At 41.1% G+C, this 6872-nt stretch overlaps 1 non-coding gene across 1 annotated transcript; it reads left to right on the forward strand.

The window, feature by feature from the left end:
* The first annotated feature begins 3860 nt into the window (after positions 1–3860).
* LOC126805338 (small nucleolar RNA R71) lies at positions 3861–3967 on the forward strand. Its single transcript, XR_007674010.1, has one exon. It is a non-coding gene; the product is annotated as a small nucleolar RNA R71 (small nucleolar RNA).
* Positions 3968–6872: the final 2905 nt, after the last annotated feature.

A 6872-nucleotide genomic window follows, 5' to 3' on the forward strand; every position in this document is an offset into this window, starting at 1 on the left:
CATCTTTGAAAATCGTAGGCCAAAAGAAACCACATTCTAATACCTTAAGGGCAGTCCTACGTGAACCAAAATGTCCTCCACAAGATTCAGAATGGCAAAAAGTAAGTATAGAATGATGCTCATGTTCAGGGACACACCTCCTAATGATTTGATCAACACAATGTTTCCACAAGTATGGTTCATCCCAAACATAATACTTAGCTAATGCCTTGAGTCTATTCTTTTGAGCATGCGATAATGTATCAGGAAATTGCTTAGAAACAAGATAATTGACAATATCTGCATACCATGGCTCACTTACCTCAACTCGAAAGAGTTGCTCATCCGGAAAACTCTCTTGGATGGCCAAGGGCTCGGCATCTCTTACCAAACGACTCAAATGATCCGCCACAACATTGTCACTTCCCTTCTTGTCCTTGATCTCGAGATCAAATTCTTGGAGTAGAAGAATCCATCGAATCAATCTCGGTTTGGCATCCTTCTTTGTCATTAAATACTTCAAAGCTGCATGGTCAATGTAAACAATAACTTTAGATTGAAGTAAGTAAGAACGAAACTTATCTAGAGCAAAGATCACGGCAAGAAGTTCTTTTTCAGTGGTGGTATAGTTTTGTTGAGCATCATTGAGTGTTCGTGAGGCATAGTAGATGGCGTAGGGCTGCTTGTCCTTCCTCTGCCCTAGCACGGCTCCAACTGCATAGTCGAAGGCATCACACATCAACTCGAATGGCAAGGACCAATCCGGCGGTGCCATGATCGGTGCTGAAGTTAGGAGCTTCTTCAAGGTCTCGAATGCAAGCTTGCAATCATCATCAAAGTGGAATGGGACGTCCTTTTGAAGCAATGAACTCATTGGTCTCGCAATCTTGGAAAAATCCTTAACAAACCTACGATAGAAACCTGCATGTCCAAGAAACGATCGAACATCCCTCACACTCGTGGGGAGGGGTAAGTGACACACAAGATCTATTTTAGACTTATCAACCTCAATTCCTCTAGATGAAACAATATGACCTAAGACAATGCCTTGTGTGACCATAAAGTGACATTTTTCCCAATTCAAAACCAAGTTAGTTTCTTCACAACGTTTGAGCACAAGTTCAACATTTTCTAAGCAAGTTTCGAAATCTTCACCATAGACAGAAAAATCATCCATGAAAACTTCAATTTTAGAACCAATATACTCGGAGAAAATGTGATACATACAACGTTGAAACATACCTGGGGCGTTGCACAAACCAAAAGGCATGCGACGATAAGCAAACGTACCAAAAGGGCATGTGAATGTAGTCTTCTCTTGATCTTCTTCCGCAACACTTATTTGGTTGTATCCACTATATCCATCAAGGAAACAATAGAAAGAGTGACCAGCTAACCTCTCAAGCATTTGATCAATGAATGGTAATGGCATGTGATCCTTCCTCGTTGTCGCATTGAGCTTCCTATAGTCAATACATACCCTATGTCCGGTCACTGTCCTTTGAAGCACCAACTCGTTGTCCTTGTTCTTCACCACCGTGTTGCCTGACTTCTTTGGCACAACTTGAATAGGAGAGATCCACCTACTATCCGAGATGGGGTAGATCACGCCATAATCGTGCAACTTAGTGATTTCATCATTTACAACTTGCATCATTGGTGGGTGAAGGCGTCTCTGACCTTCCTTGGTTGGTTTGGCACCATCTTCTAGCAATATTCGATGCACACACATGGTCGGGCTGATCCCCTTGATGTCGGCTAAGGTCCATCCTATTGCCGTCTTGTGTCTCTTCAACACTTCAATCAATCTCTCTTCTTGCTCCTCATTTAGTGCAGATGAAATGATCACGGGCAATGTATCCTCTTCTCCTAAAAACGCATACTTCAAGTGGTCCGGAAGAACCTTAAGATCAAGCTTTGGAGCTTGCACCACAGAAGGAAGATTCTTGTTAGTAGTTAAGAGAATTGGACTAGGAGAGACAAAGCTTACCTCACGTGCAACCTCAAGAGAGGTCACGTTTTCATGAATGAAAGATGGCACGGCATCCTTAGCTTCTAGCACCGCAATGTTAGAACCATCACTTGTAAATCCGGCCCCTTGGGCAATGGTGAGTGCCAACTCGTCATTTGTCAAGGTATCTAGATAGTTATCTGCAAGGGAATCAAGTATGTCAACTGAAAAACAATCACTTAACTCCGAAAGATGATACCTCATAGCTTCAAAGATGTTGAAGCTAATCACTTCACCATCGAACTCAAAGGTGAGTGATCCACTAAACACATCTATTTTTGTTCTTGCAGTCCTCATGAAGGGGCGGCCTAACAAGATAGGAACCTCCTTGTCATCTGCCTCCGTTGGCTCCATGTCTATGACATAGAAGTCGGCAGGAAAGATCAAGCTCGATACCTGAACAAGAACATCTTCAACATAGCCCAAAGGGACTTTGTTGGAACAATCAGCCAATCGAATCACAACATTATCACGTTTCAAATCACCTAGACCTAGGTTCTCATAGATATAGTGCGGCATTACATTAATAGATGCACCTAAGTCTAACATTATCTTTTCAAATGTCATGTTTCCGATTGTACAAGGGATAGAAAAACTCCCTGGATCCTTAAGCTTTGGTGGTAGCTTCCTTTGGAGCACGGCAGAAACCGTCTCACTCATTGTAACAACCTCCTTCTCTCGAGTCATCCTCTTGTTGGTGCACAATTCTTTCAAAAACTTAGCATACTTAGGATTTTGTTGTATGCATTCAATAAGAGGCATGTTCACTTCCACCTTCTTGAAAATGTCGAGCATGGCTTGATCAGAGTCATCCTTCTTTTGCTTTGCAAATCTACTAGGGAATGGAACACGAGGAAGATCATTAGTTGAAACCAAACCGCTAGAGTTAGGATCCTTACCTTTGTCATGCACGGCATGATCTTCTTTTGGTAGGGGCACGACATTATTGGCTTTAGAGGAGGCAGGGTCCTTCTCTAAGTCTTTGACATTGCAATTCTCGGCCTCCTTACCTTTAGAAGGCACGGCCTTCTTGTGTTGCTGCATTGGAGCATCCAAGGTCCTCCCACTTCGTGTCACCATGGCCTTCACGTTCGGATTAGGCTCAGTTTGGCTTGGCAACTTCCCTCCTTCATGGATCTTGCCCATGAAATCGATCACTTGTCCCATCTGCTTCTTAAGCTCGGTTATATCCTTAGAATGAGCTTGTTGACCTGTAACTAATGCTTGAGTAGCAGAGTTTAGATTTTGTTGCCCTTGAGCAAGAGACTTCAAAAGTTCATCATAATTAGGTGAAGATGCATTATTCGAACCATGAACATTAGAGTTAAAGGGAGCAGAACCTTGAGGTACCTGAGGCCTCACAAACAAACCTGAAGGACGAGGTCCTTGACCTTGAGCATTGGATGGTTGAGCATTGTTGCTCCAACGAAAATTTGGATGATCTCTAAGTCCAGGGTTGTATGTGTTCGAGTATGGATCGTACCTAGGCCTTTGTTGCCCCATAAAGTTCAACTCTTCTTCAGTCATTGCACCATTTGGACAATTTTCAGTCGTGTGATCCTTGAAAGAACAAATGCCGCATGCTTGAGGGTTGATGTTCGAACCATTGAATGCCTTGACTAGCACGTCAAGCTTCCTTTCTAAAGTCGCCATCTGGTTCCTTGCATCAACATCATACACCCCACGGCTCTTGCTTCCTCTCTTCTCCTTGGAACTAAATTGGCGATTGTTGTCAGCCAAGTCATCAATCAAGGTATAAGCTTCTTGACCGGTCTTGTTCATGAAGGTGCAGCCACATGCCGAGTCCACCATGCTCTTATTGGTGGTGTCGAGTCCTTCATAGAAGAATTGCACCAAGTCATCCAACGAAATACCATGGTGAGGGCACTTCCTTTGTAGTTCCTGAAATTCCTCCCAAGCCTCATAGAGTGAATCACCATCTTTTTGAGTGAAGTTCTGAATCTCCCTCCTAAGTCTTTTCGTGAGTTGAGCAGGGAAGAATTGCTTCAAGAACCTCCTAGTCATTTCGTCCCATGTGGTGATGATTCCTGCAGGCAAAGAATACAACCAACATTTAGCATCATCCTTAAGGGTAAATGGAAACAAAAGCAACCTCAAGCCTTCTTGAGAAAGATGATGAATCGATTGGAGCTTGCAAATGTCCAAGAACTCCCTAAGGTGAACATTAGGGTCTTCCATTGAAGAGCCAGAGTACTTAGGCAGCTGCCCAAGCAATTGAACAGGAATGGAGAAGTTAGCTTCATCAGGTGGAGTGAAAGCAATGCATGAGGGTGATTCCGGAGTGGTAGGAATGAATGCATTCTTGAGTGCCATTGGAGCACCAACAGGAATTATGTCACGGCCCCCAATTGTGTCTAAGTCTGAATTTAAGACGAAGGAAAATGACAGATCTTCCTCTTCTTCTGATCTAGGTGAAGAGTTTAAGATTGAATTGCTTGGAGATGTTTCGAAATTCAAAGGTCTACTTATGAAAGAGTTGTTTAAATCTCTAAGTGCTTGAATTCGATCCTTGAGCTCTTGTGTCTTCTTAGAAAATTCGGACATGCATAGTACCTGTTATATGAAAGGTAACGAGTTAGCATTGAAGAATACATGATGGATACATAAAATTTGTGCCTTCCCTTAGTCACACACACGCACACTTAAGGGGAACGGCACGGCAACTATGTCAAGTTTACAAGTGTTAGTTCTTTACGTTGTCACAAGTTCATACAATTCACAAGTTCTTTTTGCTATTTCAATGATCGAATGACCGATTGATTCTAAGTTGTAAATCAAGGTGGACGTGCGGCCTAAGTATGGATGCCTAGACACAAGATCAAGTCTTTGTTTCAGAAGGCCTTTAGCTCAATCAGAGATAGTGAATATGGTAGGACTCATTTGTTGAACTACGGAGAGCGAACTCCCTATCGACTCCATCACCGAGATGTATGTCAGTCAGTAGTTCTCTGAGATCCAATTTTGGTCCCATGCACCAGAGTAATAAAAGAGCATGCCCCTTACTCAGCTGGACTTAACCTCATGTGTTAGACAAATCTCCAAGTGTTAATAAAAGCCGCCCTCGACCTCATGCAAACTCGAAAGCTAGCATGAAGGGTTAAGGCTAATATTAACAAAATGGACTTTACCTATTCCGTTCGATTTACAACCTACAACAATCATTCACTCAAGCACCAAAACAACAACCTAAGATACATTACTATATGTTACACGAAATAAGAATAAGAATAAGAATATATAAATGTACAATATTCACAATGAATTCGTAGTAAAAGTTAGGGATCCATCTCTAATGGATCCCCGGCAACGGCGCCATTTGATGATTGCTCGATTACTCGACATCAATATTTAACCCTGAACACATCATAGTAGTATAAAGCAAGAGGGTATCGTTCACAAACCGGGGATCCAGCCAGGGCTTAGGATCACAATACTTACACGAATTCATAAAGGTTTTAAGGTTTGATATAGATTTTGGATTGAATCATAAAAACAGTAAAATAAAACCTAAACTAATATATACATGTGATCAACCAACCAACACATAAACAATCACCAAAACAAATCATACAAAGGGAATCGAAACAAGTTCTATGTCCATTCATAGAATCATGCCGAGACATATATTTGAGCAACCATGGATGGATCATGCATTTAGGGTTCTAAGCAGTAACCTAAACACATAGACACTTAACACATTCGATCAAAACCAAGCAGCCATAATCGAAATTCTAACATGTTCATCTTAATCATGTAATTCCAAAGCCATGCACATTGAATTCATCAAGTATGTCACTTACTTAACCAACAACCATGCAATTCGCAATTCACATAAACAAGAATAAACATGTTCTTAGCATAAGTCTTTAATCCAACAACCTAAATATCATGCTACAAGCATAGTCATAACACATAGGTATCGAAAATTGATCATACATGCATTCGGCAGAAACCAAAAACAGAAAATCATAAAACCAAAACAATTTTCGAATCATCTATATAAATTGAATCAAGTAGCTATTTCATAGACAAAATTGATACAAGATTACTCTAAACAAATCGCAAGCTTCATCCAAGAACAAGAACAAAACCAAACACGAAATTAACCAAGAGTGAATCATGATTACACTTTATAAATCAAGCAATCCACAAGTGTAGCCGAGACTTCTATGGATGAAACCTTCTTCACAAGCGTGTTTGAAGGCTATTGATAGGTGGGGAATGATGGAATCGGTTTTAGGATTTCTTGGAATGGTGAAGGATGAATTCGGCAGAGCTATGGCTGTGTTTGTGTGTAGGGCTGATGATGTTGCTGAATGGAGAGGCCGGCCTCTATATATAGAGGTCTAGGAAGCCTTCTTGCCATGCCAAAAGGAAATAGAATCCAATTGGGAAACTGAAATCCTCTTTGTTATGGATTTGATTTATGTACTCCATATCCAACTTGATGTAGGAAACCAAGTCCAATAGGGAGATCACTAAAGGGCAGCTCGGCAACAATCTTGGTCCAACTAGGAGTAGCTAGGCCGGCCTCCTCTTCTCCTTCTTCAACTCGAATATGATTTCCTTGTTCAACTAGGAATGCAACTCGGCAACTCTCCTTTCTTTCCAAATATGATTTGTCTTTCCTGAAAAGAGATCGTCGATTAAGGAATAGGAAAGAATGAAAATAGGAAAGTAGAGTCCTAGTCGAGTAAGGAATCCTAGCTCAATCAGGAGTTCTAACACTTAGCACAATTTCATCATCAAATCATCTCAATTCGAAATAGCTCTACTTCAAACATACATATAACAAATATGAACCTAAAGCAACTAAATAAGAAGTAACAAAGCATAAGAATAGGGCATATAAACATTAAGA

The sequence above is a fragment of the Argentina anserina genome, chromosome 1 (assembly GCF_933775445.1).
Source record: "Argentina anserina chromosome 1, drPotAnse1.1, whole genome shotgun sequence".
Lineage (NCBI taxonomy): Eukaryota > Viridiplantae > Streptophyta > Magnoliopsida > Rosales > Rosaceae > Argentina > Argentina anserina.